The sequence below is a fragment of the Dreissena polymorpha genome, chromosome 2, assembly GCF_020536995.1.
Source record: "Dreissena polymorpha isolate Duluth1 chromosome 2, UMN_Dpol_1.0, whole genome shotgun sequence".
Lineage (NCBI taxonomy): Eukaryota > Metazoa > Mollusca > Bivalvia > Myida > Dreissenidae > Dreissena > Dreissena polymorpha.
Genome location: NC_068356.1, coordinates 3807418 through 3829141, shown reverse-complemented (window position 1 = coordinate 3829141; position 21724 = coordinate 3807418). Strand labels below are relative to the sequence as shown.

Genomic DNA, 21724 nt, shown 5'->3' with positions numbered 1-21724 from the left:
AATTTAACGCATTGTATTCGTGAAGGGACTGGAAATTAGCTTAAAAATTGACAATCAATTGTTTGTACGGCAAAACAATACAGTTCTAATGCAACGAATATGATATTGTACTCACAGGCAGCAGATAACCTTTAATAACTTTAATATTCAATAAACTTCGACTTTCTCGCTACATGTCTCTCGGTGTTTCGTCTACAGATGTAGACTATTTTAATTTTATGACGCGTCATCTGGTTGGTTATTCTAATAGCCAGCATTGTGTTGGCCAATGATATGGCGTTTTACAACCGAGCATTCGGTCGACAAAAAAATGGCAGCAAAACACAGACATGTAGCGAGAAAGTCGAAGTTAATTGAATATTAAAGTTATAAGCCGAACAAGAGATCGGTAAGTTGTGTTATCACGTTGCTTTTAATATCTTTTAAAGAATCCAATTTCATTAGTTCGGCAACTGCATGGAAACATACGTTAGTTCTCGATGAAAACGGTCACGTCCCGTGTTCCACAATCTTTAAGCAATAGGCATATAGTGCGTTTCATACCTTTTGTATATATAATACCTATACGAGGGGTATTTTTCCAAACTGTGTATTTGTGTCAATATTCGTTGTTCTAAAGTCACATTAGATGTACATTTGACAATCTGGAACCCCTGGGGTAAGCTTGGGGGGAGGTAGGGTCCGGGGGTGCAAATTAATGATACTGCTTCCTGTGATTGTACTCGCTCACACAATAATTGTATTAAGAAGCATGCGTGTTATAACGGATCCACACTTCCATTTCATAAAGCACGTTGCTCCGTGCACCACATTGGGTAAGAATCATTAGTTGACCCTCCCTTTATATTTTTAATTCCGTTTTTAAATGTATAAAATGCATTTTTTTTTGGTTAATATGGAAATAAACTAAGATTATTTTATGTTATTTTAATAATCGAATACTGTTTTTCTGCATTTTATCGGCGTGTGATGTTTTTTTTGTATCAACAAAACAAATCGAAAACAACTTGTCTCAATCCATTTGTAGTTATGTAATAGTTGTCTTTCTTACATGTTACATCCCGTATTAATACATTTCAACCTATGCATTCTTTGGTTTCGTTAAATGTTTTTATAATAAGTTAAAAAAATCATTCATCATATTAATTGCCATATCGATATTCACCAGTGTTCAAGTGTTTAATTGTTTTATTGATTTTATATTAGTTAATTATATTCGAATGTACCAATTATATATACAAATACAATTGCTCGAATTATTTGACGTTAAATTATTATTTTGTATGGACATATTTGCACTGTCTATTTGACTTAATCAGCCGCTACTGGCAAATAAGTACACTGCAAAGTAAGTAATTAATATCTAAATAGACATTAAAACGTGTGTTTACAGAAGTGCCTAATCATTTGTCAAAGTTGGTCAATTACTATTCATGTTACATATTCATTCGGAAAATATCGATGCATATTTGAGTGAAAACTGTTATTGGGAAGAACTTTAGCTTGTCAGAAGAAAAAAAATTACTCAAAACAGTATTGAATCACTAAATTTGTTTTAGTTGTTTATGTATTTGCATTTGATTTTAAAAAAATCTGAAGGCTCTGAAGTGTACATTCAAAACATTTCACGAAATAATGAATGGTGTTTCTGAAAGTCCTATGTCATAACGCCTCTGGTCTCATGAAATTATGCATTTTTTTTTACACATTTTCAGTTGTTCGATGGAAGCGTTATTGCACTTATGTAATAAAAGTGTCAGATTTTAAAATAATAAAATAATTAAACATATATAATATAAATTATCAACACTTTGTTCTTCGTATGTATTGCATCTTTCATGGAACGATGAACATTTTTTTACATGAAATTTTGCAATAATAAGTGGGCTTTTTAACAACGTGGAAATAATTTTCACTTTTTATAAGCTATTACCGTGTTTAGTATTTATACAGTTGATAATCATTCGGAACAAATGATGCGAGCATATCAGTCAATTACGTTGTTCGCTAAATATAATATGAACATACAGCTGAAATGGACGAATCGCAAAAGAAAAAGTAGTCGTAAATACAGGTAAAGATCTTGGAGGCGAGTTAATGTTATTTGTGAAGGCTGTTTTTTAGTGGCAAGAAAATAATCTAAGTCCTTATGTGTTTGGTCATTTATTTATATCGTCATATTCGATTCGTTTGTTTTACCAATAAAACCCGCGTATATGTGCTTACATGTATTTGATCCAATCACAACGCTGATCTCCAATAAGGACTAGACTTATTTTAGTCGCGTTCAAAGACTGCTGATATTGAATAAATTGAAAGTTTAATGAAAGATATAAAAATGCTGTTTTTGTATAATGCTACCAAATAAACTTTGCTGGGGAAATTTTTCAGTCTGCGGTATCAGTTGTTATAAGATAAATCAGGCAAATAGAGCTGTATTTAGCGGGCTGGTGTAAACAGAAGTGATTTATGTAGTACTAAAAAGCTCCGCAGATTGCTACGCTCTTATGAAATCTAAGATAACGACTGTCGTGTTTCTTTTGCTGAGTCAACATTTATTTTACATAGTAAACATTCCATGCATTAAGCGTAATTTGTGCAATCATTTAATAAACAAATACAAGGAAGTTTTACAACACGTCAAGATATTAAGCCTTTTCGAAATAAATATCTTAAAACCCCATGATAAAATGAAAAACATCAACGTTCCTATCTTCCCATTAGTTTAAACTCAAACAAACATTGCCGTATTCAAGTATGAGTATCATATTATAACTGATACCGACACATTTTTAGCAATTGGGGATTGTCAAACTTCATTTCACAAAAATATTGGGGAAGACCCCAAAACCCTTAAAACTACAATATTAAATATAAGATTGATAATGATACGTTCTTGTATAGTTGTTTTTGCCGTTATCAACAGTAATTAAGTTATTTTAAGGCGATCCGTTAACCAAATCACGCTTTTTTCAGTGTTTGAATGTGAACCTATAATAAATGAACATAAAATTGAATCGAAATTTTGTCATGACATTTGCCACATGGCCGGGGATCCAATGTGTATACCACCAATCTTCGAATTACCTATTGCGCTCTAAATATAGCATTTAAAATTAAGTAAAGTAAAACTTTTTATAATCTGCAAGGTATGCTAATGTTATGTTTGTTCTTCACGCAATTGGCAGTAACTCGTTCTCCAACTATACCATTTTTAGTGTGAGCGTTAGCTCACGCTAATGTTACAGGCCATATTGCTTACAAATAATGCAGACGCATTTTGCAAATCAGTATGGATCAGTATGGCCTTAGGTACGGCAGGAACCGTAACCCGTGACTGCCTGTGTGGATAACTCCAGTAAACTTAAGCAGACGATAATGCTTAAAGCGTCTGCTTTAATTACCGCATCTACCTGTTCTCATTGGTACAGTACATAGAGTGTATTAAACAACTTGTAGTAAGACAACGTTGGCCAGTCTAGTGTTTATCTTTGAAATCTGTACATATTGGTTGCTCTCAGGGAAAACGGGGCTCAAAAGCCGGATCTCACTTGCTTGATTTTGCGCTGGTAAAATATTAACCAACATTAACTAGTAGGCTGGGTTTATCTGCCGGTGATTTGCTGCTAACATTAGTTTTTAGCATAGGTGCGTTTACGCACCTATGCTTATGGTATATACCACATTTCAAAAATCCACATCGATTGGTTACCCTTTATGAAGCCTTACCTGATCAAAAATCAGACGAAATATCTATTTAATTTAGTATATGGTCATTCTTACAAATTTTTTTTGAAAACGTTTTTCTAACGTTTTCTTCCAAGAATATTGCTAACACCGTTTTTAGGGAATTTTTCTAAGACCGTTTTATGTTAAAAAATCTTCTTATAACCTAAAACAAATTTCGTTCGTAAAACAATTCTATCTGCACTATAAATCTCAATCTCCTACGCAGTGGCCTCCCTTATACTAGAAGTTACTGACCGGGCGAAGCAAGGGAAGTAACTGCTGTGAGGAGTTTCTATAAAAATCTGCATTCAGAAATCTGTAGTCATAACTCAATCTGTTGTGCACGTCTGCATCTAACGCTTACCACAAGTTTTACGACAAATTCTTGACGCAGACGAATAGGGTAGCGTCTATTTTCATTTGTTGAAAAGAATAGTTCGATACAGATCTGTCCGTGCTTAAATTTTGAAAGGCTTGGGTAATTATTTTTCATAAGCGTTTCAAACACTGATGTAAATGGAAAGATTATCTATTTAAATAGTCGGTAATTGTTTGAAATTATTGATTTGAGAAATTCGCGGATGGCGATATCGAACTACATTATACCACGTGACGCCATTCTTCCCTGTATCTTGCACCTATGCTTTTAACGCCATCGGCGCTCTCGTTATAAATAGAAACACGTGTTTGAGCAGACAGCATTTGGTAAACTGTTGAATCTGTCACTTGATTTGAGTCATTCGCTAGCTACTGGCTGAGAGAAGTTCATAACCTATCAAGTTGGCGGTGCTAAGCATTTACAGGGAAATTTGAATTTCAAGCAGACAACAAAAAACTTTCTCTGTAAGTCAATAACATTATAACTTTCAACCACCAAATTACACATACATATTGTTTGTATACTAAAGTATATGCATACCAAATTTCATTGGAAAATATTAAATAAACTTAAATATTATGAAAATAATTATTTTTGTTTTCTGCTGTTTACACACCAGTGTACAACTGAAAAGTAGACATTGTGTGAGTTTGTTGCCCATTTATACTGCTTCTCTGGTGTTTAATGCATGTCAAATAAGATTATATAGCCTGTGCACGCTGATTAGCGTGCAAAAAGCTTTATAGTGAATAGGCCGTTAGTGGGAGTGCTATAAACGTCGTCTCATGGAATATTGAGGGATTAACTATTTCAAAACGGAGTGATTTGAAATTCACCTCATTCCTGTGCCAACATGACATTATTTGCCTAACAGAGTCATGGACTAACAATAAATCTATTATTGACCTCAATGGTTATAGTAGACCAATACACTCATATAGACGCTACCAACATCGCAGAGCGAAACGTTCCAGCGGCGGGATTATTATATACATAAAAGACACTATACGAAAAGGAGTTTCATTAGTAAGAAATGATTTAGATTGTATAGTATGGCTTAAACTTGATAAAACATATTTTAAAAATGATTCCGATATATATTTAGCAGTTATATATATTCCACCAGAAAATTCAGTTGTTCATGATATGTATGAGGAAGATTTATTCTCAAAATTAGAATCAGATGTTACTTTTTTCAATAATAGAGGCAAAGTATTTATTACTGGCGATGCAAACGCCAGGACCGGACATAAGGCCGATTTTATTGTCAATGATCGAAACCTTTGTGATATTGATTTTTTAGAAATAGACACTCCACTCCAACGGTCAGCCTGTGACCGAGGCTCAAACAGATTCGGTGACTATCTACTAGATTTATGTAAATCTACTAATATCAGAATAGTAAATGGTAGACTTTTTAAAGATAAAGGCATCGGTAAATTAACTTGCTATACAAATAATGGGGAAAGTACAGTCGACTACCTCTTAACATCATACAAGCATTTTAAAGATATAGCCGACTTTAAAGTCCACGATTTTAACGAATTTTCCAACCATGCCCCACTGACATTTGCTCTGAACGCGAACAATTTGAGTGATAACGGTGAAAATAATCCGCGCATACACTTTGCGTGGAAATCGGAGTTTAAAGACCAGTTTTTACAAGATATAGCGGGTGGGGTCCAAGATTTAGAGCACAGTTTGCAATCAGGCGTTAACTCACGCTGCGACCCAGATCTATTGGTATCGATATTCACTAACTTTATTAATACACGCGGTGAACCGTATTTCAAACGAGTTAGTAATACGAAAAATCAGTGTTTCTTATCAGAAGACAAGATCAAACAACGCTGGTTTAATGATGAATGCAAACAAAAGCGGGCGGACTATTTAAGAACAGTTTATGAATATAATTTACAAAAAAATGAAAATTCGAGGGCTGCAATGCTTGCTTCGAAGAAAGATTATAAGTATTTTTGTAGACAAACTAAATCAAGGTATAAACATGCACAAGGCAGGCAAATGAATGACTTGAGTCGTAAAGCGCCACGCGAATTTTGGAAATTATTTAAGCAGAAATCACCAGCTTCGAACGCGGAAAATGTATCGATTCACGAATTTTATGAATACTTTAGAACTTTATCTTCTGACACTGATGTCAATGCTAACAGTAATGAATATGACGAATTCTTACAAGAATTCGATCGTATTGAAAACAAGCCCAGCTCATATCCGGAACTTGATAAACCTTTTTCATTAGAAGAAATTAAAAAAGGGATAAAGCGTCTTAATTCTAACAAAGCGGCCTCACATGACAATATTATTTACGAATATTTCAAAGAAACAATCGATTTTATAGCCAGACCTTTAGAAATATTATTTAACTACATTTTAGATACTAAACTATTCCCAAAAAGCTGGTCGACCGGAGTGATTTTACCAATTTATAAACGCGGAAATGTTTCCGACCCTAACAATTACAGGGGCATCACGCTGATAAGCTGCTTTGCTAAACTGTTCACTGGAATAATAAATGAACGTTTAAAATCTTGGGCAGAATCATATGATATCATAACGGATGCACAATTTGGTTTTAAACCGAATTGTAGCACAGCCGACGCAATTTTTATTCTCAATGCCTTAATCGAAAAACAGCTGCATAATAAACATAAACTCTTTTGTTGCTATATCGATTACCGGAAAGCATATGACGTCATAAATAGGGGGCAGCTCTGGTACAAAATGATTCGATCAGGAGTTGATGGCAAGCTAATGGCTATTATTCGTTCGATGTACAATGAGGTGAAACTACAAGTTAAACACATGAGTTCCCTTTCTGACTTATTTAGTAGCAACGTTGGACTATTGCAAGGGGAAATAACATCGCCGATCATGTTCTCACTTTTTGTGAATGATATAGAATTCAGTCTTCAAAACGGTTTAAACGCTGGTATAACACTTGATCAATTATCGGTTTATCTACTCCTATTTGCGGACGATGCAGTTATTTTCTCCGAAACCAAAGAAGGCTTACAGCAATCTTTAGACAACCTAGAAATTTATTGTAATAAGTGGAACTTAAGTGTAAATATTGATAAAACAAAGATAATGGTTTTTCGAAAGGGTGGTGTCTTGAACAAAAATTATAAATGGACATTCAAAGGCAATGAAATTGAAATAGTTAGTAACTTTAACTATTTAGGTATCGTCTTATCTAGTGGCGGATCATACATACCAGCCACAAACACCTTGTATGGTAAAGCGTCAAGAGCAATGAATAGATTGTTTTCTATAACAAAAGAGATGGTAGTCCCAATAAATATCATGTTCAAGTTATTCGATTCATATGTTGCGTCAATTTTGAATTATAATTGTGAAGTATGGGGGTTTATAACTGCCGATAATATTGAACGTGTTCACAGAAAATTCTGTAAAAGATTATTAAATGTAAAGATGTCAACTAATTCATTGTCATTGTATGCGGAAGTCGGTCGTTTCCCTCTAATCATTGGACGCTATTTAAGAATTGTTAAATATTTTCTAAAACTATATCAAACAAAACAAAGTAACTGTATTTTACACACTGTTATAAATATGCAAAGATCGGAAATTGTTCAAAGAAATAATACAGTGAATTGGTCATCAAAAGTTCGCGATATACTTAACCATTCAGGATTTGGAGATGTATGGTTATTCCCAGAATCTATTAATATCGACAAATTCATCCCTTTATTAAAAATAAGATTGCGAGATCAATATGTAGCTGAATGGAGGACTAACATTGATTCGTCAACATCGTTATATATGTATAAAGAATTGAAACCTACATTCGAAAGGTCATCGTATTTAGATTTAATTGAAAACAAAAAATATAGAAGGATTATTGCCAAAATGCGTCTCTCATCTCATAAATTGTTAATTGAAACAGGCAGACATCATAATATTGACAGGAACGAAAGAATATGCCCCTTGTGTAGCTGTAACGATATCGAAGATGAGTACCATTTCATACTAATATGTCCGTTATACCTAGAAGAAAGAATCAAATATATCCCAGAATTCTATTACAAGCGACCTAGTATGTTCAAATTTATTAAACTCCTTAATAGTAGTAAGAAAACGACACTTAGAAAGTTAGCCATCTATTGTATATCATGTTTCAAAAAAAGAGATAACACTTTGTTTATTATCACATGATTGTTAAGAAGAACTATAGCTTATACTAACAATTGAGTGTACTTTGCTAGGTACATGTTGTTTGTTAACCATGGATGTATCAAATGTGGTTATGTTTTTATATGTATTCCATGTCACATTATAACTTGCAATTAGAGCACTCTCACTCTCCAGTGATGAGTGATTTATGAATTGATGAATGTAATTTATACAATGTTATTATTTATATTCATCACGCATGTCTGTAACATTATCATGTATTTGTATATGACGATAAGCTTGTTATGCTTAAGTCAAAATAAAAATTCTGTTCTGTTCTGTTCTGATTAGCTGTATCAATGATTTGGAAAAAAAACACACACCTCGACATGTGCTTTAAGACACATTCTTTATAAATTTGAATATGTTGTGGTCATTTCAAATTTGCGATATAAAAAGCTATAACATAATTTTGAAAACTGAGTTGCGTCTAAGATTATACAACAGCGAACAGATTCTATGCCTTCAGCGCTTTGATCTTCACTCCGTCCACAAGTACTGCTTTCTGAATCTATGCAGGATAATACTCGCAGCTCGCATCTATATGCCATTAAAATACCGCTGTGCACTATACTTAATTTTATCACATGCTATACCCTGTTTCCAATGTAATTTAACCAGTACATATTTTTTTTATTACACATGTGTAATACAACATTTTTAAGCGTTTTCATGGGCTTAGTTTTCGTTTATTGGCCAATCGCATTTTGTTATTTTGCTGAAATGACGTTGCAACGTCAAATGACGTCACGAAATGTAAACAACATTCGGGATTCATCATTATGTTTGCCTAAATATTTATTTAATTTGCTCATTTAACATCATGTGATAAAAAGATCTGACACTCGTTGTCATATCATACCATATTTTATTTAACTCGTCCAGGAAATTCGTTAGTAAGCTCGCCAAAGGCTCGCTTACTAACAAAATTCCTGAACTCGTTTAATAAAATATGGTATGATATGACAACTCGTGTCAGATCCTATATGTAGGTTAATGTATAATGTCAATTTGATTTAGGTTGCCCGTGCATGTGCTCTTTCTATGTTCACGTTAAATAGCAAATTGCTTCCCTCTACTTTACATCCGTACGATACGATACGATATGTTACGATACGATACACTGCTTTAGTTTGCAGTTTTTATCTGGAATTGTTAGGAAATTGCCGTAACCAACTCAAACTTTTCCTGTGCTAGCTAGTTAGCAAGTAGTAAGTTCACATACTTGTGGAAGTAACTGACAATTACCTCTTGACTTAGAGGTATGGCAATAATGACCGTAGAGCGTAGAAAGGATCGCATGACCAGTCACCACACACGATATGTGGCCGGCACAGGGATAGATCCCGCGATCATGACCAGTCAACACACACGATACGTGGCCGGCACAGGGATAGATCCCGCGATGCTCAAATACAATGCATATGCTATACAATGAATAGGTTCCTATATATCCAAAACAAAACTTCAACTACAGCACGGCGTACTTAAAGGAATGAACTAAACAAGTTTCCTTTGCTCATCAGAATATTTTGATAACGTCGCATTTTATATATTAACTAGAAATGGCGCGGCAGAGGCCGACGCGTATTCCCCCGCCGCATAGATGTTGTATTAAAAGGCAATTTTGGGTGGACAAGGCCTATGTTGGTGGTGCCCCGGGCAGGGTAATGTGGACATGGATGGTTGAGTTAGACCGTGTTGTCATAAGAGATGTTCAGTATTAATTTGAATTAAATTGGTGAATAAATGAAGAAGTTATGTTAAAACAAAATTTTGGGTGGGCGTGGTCTATATGGGTGGGGCAACCCAGGGTTGGTACTGGGGCCATGCATAGTTGAGATTGACCGTATTGTATTAAGAAAAGATCAGTATCAATTAGAAGTGAATCGGTGTAAAAATGAACAGTAAATGTAAAACAACCTAAACAAATGAGTGAAAATCTCTGACCCGGGCCCATCCCAACCCCCATAACTTTTGACCCAGGGGTCAGATCAAAATTTCAAATAGTGCACTGTCGCACATATGCTCATATCTACCATGTGTTTAAGTTTCACGGTTCTAGTGCTAATAGTGTAGGAGGAGATAGTGACCAGGGCGGACGGAAGCACGGACAGGCGGATAAGCACATAATCCCCTGCTCCAATTTGGGGCGTGAGGATAATCAATGACAAGTAAAAATCAAAGTATTGTCAATACTGGTGTGACGACGCTTTTGAAGAGGATGGATATAAAAGCATCAATTTATGTTTTTCTACATCACCTCAATTGCATATGAGAGTACGAAAATTTTGGGTACGAAAAATATTTGGTTAATAACATTTTGGGTACGAAAAAATTATGCCCCCCCCCCCCCCAAAAAAAATGGGTACGAAAACAAAAGTTGGATACGAAAAAAAAATTGGATACGAACAAATATTTGGGTACGCACACAAATTTGGGGGAAAGAGCAAATTGGGGTACAAAAAACAATTGGGTACGAAAACAAAATTGGTACAAAAAAAAATTGGGAGGCGAAATAGTATGGGTACGAAAACCGTTTTAGGTGTACGGGGAAGTAGTACCAGTGGACCTCTCGATAAATTTGAAAGAGGACGGGAAACAAGCTGCCGTTACCTTTATTTGGTAATGTGGAAATGGGTGGTCGAGATAGACCGTGTTGTCATAAGAGATGCTCAGTATTCATTTGAAGTCAATTTATGAATAAATGAAGAAGTTATGTTGAACCAAATTTTTTCCTCACCACAACCCCCAGTGTGCTCTATCTCCTCCTACAATATTAGCACTAGACCCTTGAAACTTACACACATGGTAGCAATGAGCATATGATCGATGGTGCATTATTTGGAATTTTGATCTGACCCCTGGGTCAAAAGTTATTAACATGTGCGTCGCATGTAGTTAGTAAAATGATTTATTTTACCTATTTATTTTCCCATAACTTTTTACCCAGGGGTCAGATCAAAATTCCAAATAAATCACCGTCGCACATAAGTTCATAGCTTCCATGTGTGTTTGTTTCAAAGTTCTAGTGCTAATAGTGTAGGAGGAGATAGTTGCCAGGACAGATGGACAGACGGGGAAGATCAACACGATATCATCACAGTTATTATCAGTTTTGTAAAGTTGATGGTGCTGTTCATAAACTATTTATATTGTCATTTTTATCACAATAGTTCCATATTATGTTTATAACAATTGAACAATAACTTGTTCACACTTTACTATATTTTAAATAAACAATAAAATAAAGTTGATTCTGTTGAAACCAACAAATGTATAATATTGAAAAATGAAACAGTTTGTGTTGCATATCGATAAATTCTATTTATGGTTAGTTCCAATGTTTTAATCCTTCGAGCCAAAACATTAAAGGCATAATTAAAAAGCACATTCATACATCTGAACAAGTCCCTTTAGATCTACATAAACCCACGCTAGTTGAATGTTCATTTTACTATCTTAATGACACGATTCTGATTTGTAGATATCAACAAAAAGGCGGAGCATTTACACGGATTAAATAACTCAGAGGGTATGAAGCAAAGTGGAATATACGAAAAGTTTCATTGCAGTTTGTAAGTTTAACTCAGTGGGAAAAAACATGGATAGATGTATTTAAATCGAAAGCTACAGACGAATGAACAGATCGCACCGCACATCAATAAGCCGATTAAGAAGAATCCATTTCAAGCAACATTAAAGAAATTGATTGCTCATAAGGTATTGGTTTTGTTTTTAGAGTAACTTGATAATGCACTATAGTAAATGCACCAATTAATCAATAACATTTTATACATTTAAACACTTGCATTATTTGGTTTTTTAATGTGTTTTACATTTCTGTTGAAAAACATTCACAAACCATGTATGTTACCATATCTGCAGTCACCGGAGTTCATATGTTTTATGCTTGTATATATTTAATAATAATTTAATATCTTTAAAAGTAAATGTTATATATAAAAGTAAACTTACATGTTATATAAGAGTACACAATTATTATTAAACGCTTAATAATTATTTTGTGTCGATATATTTGTATTGGCTATTTGCTTTAACTAACGACTACTGGCTATTAAATACACTACAAACTATGCTATAAATTTATAAATATACAATAAAAAGTTCCGATAAAAAGTTACGTTAAAAGTAATACCGAATTATTCGTCAAAGTTGTTTGCTCTTAGTCAATTACATTTCATGTTTGATATTAGTTCTGCAAATACCGCTGCATACTGGAGTGGAAAGTGTTAAAAATACCTAAAAAGTTTTATAAGAAAACGAAAGACTCATACCATTATTAACGGAATTAATTCGTTCTAACTGAACAATTATTTGCGTTTGATAGAAAGTTGGGAACGTTATGAATTGCACAAACAAAACGTTTCAAAAAGAATGACTGGTGTTTCGTAAAGAGATATGTCATTAAGCCTAATTAAGTCTAATGAAACCAAACATTAGACAGTGCTGAATTTATATACACACATTAGAACTAGTGAATATGCAAATAGTTTCAATTTTCCAGTTGTTGAGCATAGTCAAATCTATGTAATAGCAGTGTTAGATATTGTTTAATATTTAAATCATTTAATAAATATATTTAATGATTTTGTTCCGCACATGACCAGCATCTTTCATACTCATACGTGAAATGATTGACATTTTAATGATGAAAATTTGCGATCATTGCTGGACTGTTAACACAATGAATAATATAATTAGTTTTTTAAGCTATGCTGTGTTTTATATTTAAAAGTTGATAATCATTTGAACCCTATAGTGCAATCATAACAATCATTAACGTTTAACGATATATGTGACATATACATTCCACTGCGATGGATCATTCGCCAAACAAAGTAGTCGGACATGCGGATAAAGATCTAGCAGGTTAGTGAAAGTATTTCGGAAAGGCTTTTTTCAGTGGAACTGTATGATCAATTAAAAGAAACTTGTTGACATTTCGACAAAAATTATTATTGTCATTGATTCAAAAAGCGATTGTATGTATATTGGAATAAGCAAACCAACACTCCTAATTGTGGAAAATGTATTGAAAACAATATATAAAGTACTCTTTGGATGACCATAGTTATCGGTTATATAACAAAGCGTTTGAAATGTTTTGCGTCGATTATTTGGAAAACACGGGTATGACTTACTGAAACATTAAATATTTACATTTTATTTCAAAAGCTTAAATCGTAGCGATTGGGCCTTTGCTATATATGAGTAACCTATTTATTACAAAAACGTTGTTTGAGCGTCGACAGATCTGTTTATTTTTCTCGGCGATGTCCATAAAACTTGTTAAGACTTGATTTTAAGAAATACATCACGTGAGGGTTTAATTTTCGCTAATTTACATTTGCTCAATCCATATTATAACGTGATCCGAAAAAACTTCCGGATATGGCACATAATCAATTCTATTTGTTGCATTTCGCAATGGTAAATGTTTATTAAACTTAAGATTATATAATACAAAAATAGCTCGTATAAAATATAAATTTGGTGTTAATATATGTCCATAAAAAATAAACAAAAGATAACTTTTATCAACGAATAGTATTATACCGATATATCAAATTCCATGCGATTGAAGTCGGTAACTCCTCTAGGTCATAAACAGCGAGTCAACGTTCGTGAATTTGAAATTTCCGATATAAAATCATTTATGTTACCAAATCAAAGCATGTTATTGCCTTCTGAATTGTTTGAAAATGTGCTAAGTTAAGGTTAACATCATTTCTTTAAATAAAATTGAAAACTAGAAAAACGTAAATCAAATTATATTCGGCGATTGGAGGTTAAATATGCATTACATATTAGAGAACATTACATTTTATGTTTATGACGTAAAATACAGTTTACATAACGTTTACTTTATATATTTTCGTACGGATACACATGCCTTCTTTGTTACACGGGATCGTCGAAATACGCTGAATGATAAGTCGCATCTTGCGATTAGTGAAAGGCAACAAACACGTCTAGCGCGATTTCTGCCTTAAACACAGTCCCACCGTAGACATTTTTTTCGTAAGCGTGGGCAATCACCGCGGTCTGACAGTGGTCCCATCGTGATAGATCGCGGTGACAGTTGGTGACCATCGCGGACGTAATCGGGATCTCGATCTCATCGTGATCGCGGTGGTTCGTTGATTTCATGTAAATGCATAGTTTCTGCATGAAGTTTTCTTAATGTTGATTTATAGATTGTGCTAACATTTCCGATATGCTGTCTCGTTTTTAAACATATAGCTTGCCAATAATTACAAATAAACATGTTGAATGTACATGATATTTGATATCAGACTATTTTAGTGATTTCCTGTTTCTACCACATGTATTGATTCTCACATGTGTTGATTCAAATATACATTCGAGTTTTTGGCAGTAAGTATCCAATGCACTGATATTTTAATGAAAACAAATCAGTTGTCATGTTGACGATTGACTATGTATACACCTGTTTTATTAAGTAACAAGTTCATTGTGTCACATACTCTAAAGAAAAACGTAAACGAATGAATAGTGCGATCAATACTGATGTATTCAATATCACAATATAAAGATTACTTCGTTCACGTATCGAAATCAGTTTGTCCTGTTGACGAGTGACCATTTGTATACATTTTATGTACATATTTTTTATAAATTTCATACAAATTTAAAATATTATGATCTTGATAAACCATGTATCTTTTTCGTCTAACTTATTGTATTACAATATTATAATTCATTATATTATACAAAAATATGCATGCACACTGTACATGTCATATGCCGGCGCTGCGAAAGATGCTAATCGCTATAAATGTTAATATGCATAGAATTAATGCCCAACTGCATAGGAAAACCAAGCACATTAAAACAAGCATTGTATTCGTATTTTAAAACGGGAAATGAACAATTAAAATATAATATATGTATTAAAAAGTGACATTTGAAATATTAGGTATTTTAATAACTGTGTATGATATAAATAATAAAAAATCTCGTCATCGTTTTGATAAAGTCCTTATTTACAGAAAAACATTTTCTTGGTCGTACCTGAAATAAAAAGTTAAACAGCTTTAAAAAGGCTCAATATGATATTATGACTCATTCAATATTCAGCCAATTCTTATCAAGATTTCTTATCCAGACCACGCATATTCTATATATTTTACATGATCAATTTATGAAACAGTGATTTACATGTTCATCAATCGAAGCAAAGATTTGTATGTTTTACTTAATGATAGGCATATTAATATTGTGCTAAATATCGATTTACATATGCAAGCGATCGGGAGGTCACGGGTTCGATCCCATTGTGGGAACGTTCTTTAGATCTCCCCCATTGACACCAAGGACACGGACTCGAGAGCGTTTCATATAAGCTTAGGCTTGTTATGCCATCGAGCTTAAAATAAATAGGTTAAAAAAGTAAATCAATAGTGATCATCATGTTAAGATTCCTTCGTAAACGTTGCATTACGTTGTAAAAGTATCGAAATTAACTTATTATAAACAAAGCACAGGTATACAAATAGTCACTCGCCAGCATGAAAATGATCTTTTCGCATGATTATTATATTAAAATATCACTGAATTGAATACTTACTGCCGATGTCTCGAATTAACGCATGTATTCTAAGTAAAACATGTCACAATAGCAACAGGAAATCACTAAAATAGTCTGATATCTTATTACACGCAACATCTTTTAATACAATCGGTGGCGAGCTATATATGTACAAGAGGGGTAAAGCATTTTTGAAATGCTAACAACAACAAAATCTGTTTAAAAAAAACAGCGAGTGAAATTGTATGCAGAAACAATTTAATGCTGCTCGAGCAGCAAATAACTGTTCGAGAAGCATTTCGATGTTGCTCGAGCACCAATTTGATGCTCGAGTAGTAATAACATGCTGCTCGACCAGCAAAAATTCCTGCCCGAGAACCTTTTTGTTCTGCTGCAGCAGAAAAATCCTGCTCCACCAGCATTCATTTTTATAATAAGATAATGAACCCGTCAACCAATCAAATTTGAGCTTACAAACGGACGACATAAGCTACCGCTACGGAAACGAAATAGACCTGACAATAACTTTAGAAAAACAGCAACGAACTCTTCATATGTGTTTAATCAATTATTATTAACTTCTCATCCTTTTTTCGTAGTTGTTCATAAAATAATAATTAAGCTTTAAAATCTATAAGTCACGTAGGAACATGCACATTTGGTTGATAAATTGCTCCAACGTTACAGGATTTCTGCCTATGTGTAATCTAATTCTGATTGGCTGATGCCATAATCTAAAAATAAATGCTAGTCGAGCAGGATTTTTCTGCTGCAGCAGAACAAATGTTGCAATGTGCTGCTCGAGCAGCATTTTTTCTGCTGCAGCAGAAATTAAAGTTTCGACCCCTTTAGTGCGCCATACCTGTCATCGCGATTTTCTACGGCGACATCACTGCGTTCCAGGGTGTTCAACGTGTTTCGCGGTGACGAAAGTAATTTTCACGATGGGCTCAATCACGGTGAAGCGTGGATGAAGGCAGAAATCGCGCTACACGTAGTGTACTGACAACAATCATTACTGCAGCATTATACAGACGAAGACATACTAAACGCACTCGTCTGAAGGAAGGAATTTCAAACACGAATTTAAAGTACAAATTAGAGTACAATCTGCAATAGACGCTTTATATATTTAAAACATTGTGGACTCTTTTAGAAAGGAATGGTGTATCGATTCAATTGAACATTTGTGTTTGGCACATACACATTTACCATAATTTACCGATTAAGGAATCAGAATTTGCAGTTGTAAACAAAAACATTTGACATTGCAACAATTACTCAGATATATAAACAATAATTTGTTCTGCGTGCAACAGTTACTGATGCATGCAGAACAATGTATTTTTTATATATCTATTTTAGAATTCGAAATATCAATCCCATCTTCACACCCTCGTAATTTAAATCCAACTCATCTATACTCCTGAACATGGGGCTTTCCACATTAAACTATGATACTACAATGTTATTTCCCTGTTAAACAGCATATTAAATTTTAAATGAGTGTTGATGTTGTTGTTTCTGGTATTAATAAACGCGAACTAAAATGTTTGTGTAAGTTGTTTTTTATGCCAGTAATGAACACGAAATAATGACTTCTTGATATGATGGTCATGCTACTTAACTTTTATTAATAGTTTATTTACCAATAAATAAGGATATTTTTTATTAAAGTTGTAAAATGGTTTTGATTTGAATCAAATGATCTATGTTAATAAGTATGTCTTAATGTAAGGAATATATAATAATAGCTCCAAGTGCAAATGTTATTGTTTAGGACACGGACATTAATAAACTAAAGTGTTATTAAAATGCTTCAAAACACGACAAAAATAAAACAAAGATAAACTATCTTAAATTCAAATATTTAAATAATCAAGTTTGTGTTTACCAGTATATAAATGTATAAATTTATATAAAACCTTCAAAATATATATTATGATAGCTTGAATTTTCTATATATATATCTAGAAATCCTTACGTTAATGTTGAACCATTGACCCACTTTAAATGAAATTTAAATAAATGGAAAATAATGCCCGGCGTTAATTTGCACACATTTAACAGAACGTAATCAACAAATTGTGTCTCAATTGCGTCTGATTAAAATTCACCAAACGGGTCAATGTATCGTTAACCTATTTATAATATACAAAGCGATGATAAAGATATAAAGGTGTGTATTTATTCATGCGAAGTGTGCTTTCCCTTCGAGGCAGTGCGTATAGTCTAATATGTACAACAACGTAAATACTTTGCAGAGGCGTCGGAGCTAGGGAGGCAGGGGCGGCGGCCGCCGCCCCAATATTTTCGGCAAAAATGAAATTTCGGCAAAAACTTTTTTTTCGTTTTTTTTTCTTCATTTCAATACCCGTATAGTTGAAATTATCTTTACCAAGAAGCAATGTAATCACGCTTTCGCGGTAATGTCACGTGTATTGTTGATTGTCATCACCCGCCCGCGGTAATGTACGTGACAATTATGTTGTTAATTCATCGGTCTCTCATATAACGATATTTCCATTATTCTTGAGGTATTAAACTTAGGAATCTTTCATTGTCGGTATGATCTAAGTCTTTGCTTCTTTTTATTAATAAAAAGGAAAGTATGACATGAAACAAATGTGCCGATATCTAATAGTCGTTAAAGTGATATTATGGACATCTAACAGTTTATAGGTGTCTATCGCAACCGCTGTTTATTTTTGGTGTTTTCACTTCATATACACATATATTTATTAATGCAGCATCAACATACTAAAACAATATCCCGGAAAGACAAAAATATTGCATTTGAATATCAACCGTACTTTCGTTTGACAACAGATCATGCATGTATGATGTGAACCTAAATTTAGTTTTAGTGCAGATTCGTTCTTACGACACAACGACACAATTTTGTTTTACGGATCATTTCGGCTTAGAGGACCGGGTGAGTCACGTAAGAATATCAAATATAAAATATTTTTTTATAAACAACTGGTAGCAAGATGAGTTGCAGATAATTGGTCAGTAACCACATTTTAACTAACTCTTTTGACCTGTTCATTCTTTTCAGCTCAATTCAACAGTGAAATATGCCCATAATATCGCTTTAATTATCACCACATTAAAGATACCTCAAGATACCTGAATTAATTGTAATAACTCAAAGTAAATCGATAATTCTAACAAACGTATTTAATGTTTTTTACCACTTTTGTGTGTCATTTCAATATGTCTACTCCAAACCAACCAACGAATTTCAAATTTCCTAAACGGAATTTCGGGAAAAAAAGTACAAACTGCGACATATAGAGATCACTTTTTCATCGTCTGTCTGTATGTCACAACTTTTGTTATTCAGAATATATCTGCATTAGACGCGTATAAGGTCAGGTATCAGACATAAAAACGCACCAGAATGCGCCATTTGATGCTAAAATATAAAAATAATTCCCCCACCATACCCACCCTTCCGCCGCCCCAACTTCAATTTGCTTCCGACGTCCCTGCTTTGACAAGATTATTGAACGTTTAACGAATATAATCGTCCAAAAGTTTCTCTGTTTCTATTTTTTCTTAGACTTAGCTGGTGCTGTCATTTTTTAACGATTACAAATGACATTAAAACAGTCACTATTTGTTGGATTATCTGTTTGTTCTTATTATGATTTGCTTATACATACCCTTCCACAGTTTATCAGAAAAGGAAAATGAAAAGAATTACTTATTCACATCTGAGTGAATAATACACTCTCTATTGTTTGGTCTGTCGCGGTTTTGTGCTTATTCACGCATAGAGAAGCGATCTAAAATGCTGGTGTTAAAACTTAAATTAATGGAGTTGAAATAAGTTTGGTTAACATTATTTTAACAAATCCCTTTAAAATAATTAATTTTAAGCTAAACGGTTTTCGATTGAAGTTATTGTAGTAAACGAACCATCGCCATACCAACAGATGTTCTGCAAATAACTTATTTCGCTAAAAAAAGTCATTACAACTTAAGTCAGATAAAACAATTTATAATCGGTTACGTATGCTTATTTCTTTTCTTTCTTCACGTAGTCGCTAGATACTCGTTCTTGATAAACTCCAGCATTTCTCCGTCTACACTTCCGCTTGACTTCGGGATCAACACAGGATGACTCTTCCAGCTAAATCGCAGATATATACATCATTTAACAAATAAAGTACTAAAATTGTTTAAAGTTTAATTTGTAAGGTCGATTTACTTTCCGTTATCCGCATATGTGCTCGTTGCTCTTGTAACCGGATGTAATGTCCGCTTTCGGAAAATGTGAGTTTTGTCTGTAGGCATTATGTCGGAAACGTTGATTTTTGCCCGTTACTCCGCCTCCGCCCATAGTGCTCGGCCATACTTTAATTAACTTTTTTTCAGTAAAATCTAAATAACCGGAATTATGGGACTTAATCTGACTTAACATATTTAAGCACGATTGAACCGGCGCGGTTGAACCATATAAACAGAATAAATCATTTTCGAAAAAAAACATTATACTGTTACAATCGCTTTATACATAATCCTTATTGTGAACGTTCTCTAGCTATATCACAAAAAGGTCTTAGAAAAACTCTCGCGAGAAAATCTTCGAAAAAAGTATCTAAGTGAAAAGTTGTAAAAATCCTAGTATCTTTAGAATCATGAAACATTCTCTTTTTTTTAAGAATGCACCATTTTAATCAGTTTTTTGTGAATCATGATGCATAAAACACACTATTAATTAAACAATCAACAGTGCAACGTGTTTCTTTTGGGTATTATTTAAAACTGTTTTTAAAACATCATGTACCTTTACAGCATTTGTTATCAGGAAACATCATCTGCTTCACGCCTGGTTGGACACAAACACACTCAGTTGAAATCAAAATTAGCATTATTTATTTTTAATCTTCTGAATTTGTTGCAATAAAGTGATTTTTTATTCAAATATTTAACTATGAAAAATGAAAAATAAGCATATTTTGGAATGCGGAAATGCGGTTTCCATTTATCTCAAAACGAGGCTGATCTACATCATGGAAAACCGTAATATTTTTAAGGTTTAATTTCTGAACTTCAAAAAAAAACTGTCTGTCCCCAATCATGATGAAATTTAACATAAATAAGGGCAGACAGTTGTTATTTCAACGAATACGGTTCGGGTTTGGAAGGAGTGCTTACCGCTCTGCAAATGAAGTGGTATTTTCATGTTGTCATATATTTTCGCGACCAAATGAAACTGTCAACAAAACTGACATTGGTAAATCAAAATATTATATTTTAATCCCGAGAATACAGTGTATGCTACTGCATGGTGACAATGAAGTTTATTTTAGAGCTTTAAACAAATGAAAACAATTAAAATCATTTTCTTTGGTTCTGTGGTTTCAATAAATAAATCTGAAATATTTATGCAGCCTACTGTCTCAGTAATTTTAACATTATTTGATTATTTTGGTCACCTGTGTTGTTTATCATATGGAAATGCTATTTTTATAAAAAACTAAATGGTTTTTAGACTTATGAAGTTACTTCTTGTAGTTTGTGTAAATATAGGAAATCATAGTGATTAAATTAATAATATATTCAATGGCATTGATTGAGTCGTAAGGTTTTCTTAAATTATTGCCATAAATAATAAGGTCAGATTAACCGACGGCTTTTACGTCGCGAAAATATGGCGCTAACTATTTTTGGGACAGTGTAACACTTTCATGCTTAACCTTGCCTTGTTTTTCTTGAGTTAAATATCACGACGATGAATGTGTAATATACATTGTTGAGCGATTTCGTGAGAGATGTTTTGCTTTAATGACAAAACCATAACATTATTATTT

At 33.4% G+C, this 21724-nt stretch overlaps 1 protein-coding gene across 2 annotated transcripts in view; it reads left to right on the top strand.

Moving 5' to 3' along the window:
- The first annotated feature begins 11851 nt into the window (after window positions 1–11851).
- Window positions 11852–21724, top strand: part of LOC127865651 (NADPH oxidase 5-like) — an 83409-nt gene continuing 73536 nt past the window's right edge. For both annotated transcript variants that reach the window (XM_052405559.1, XM_052405558.1), the window contains exon 1: window positions 11852–12046. The gene's annotated coding sequence lies outside the window, so the exon portion shown is untranslated. The remainder of the gene's footprint in view (window positions 12047–21724) is intronic.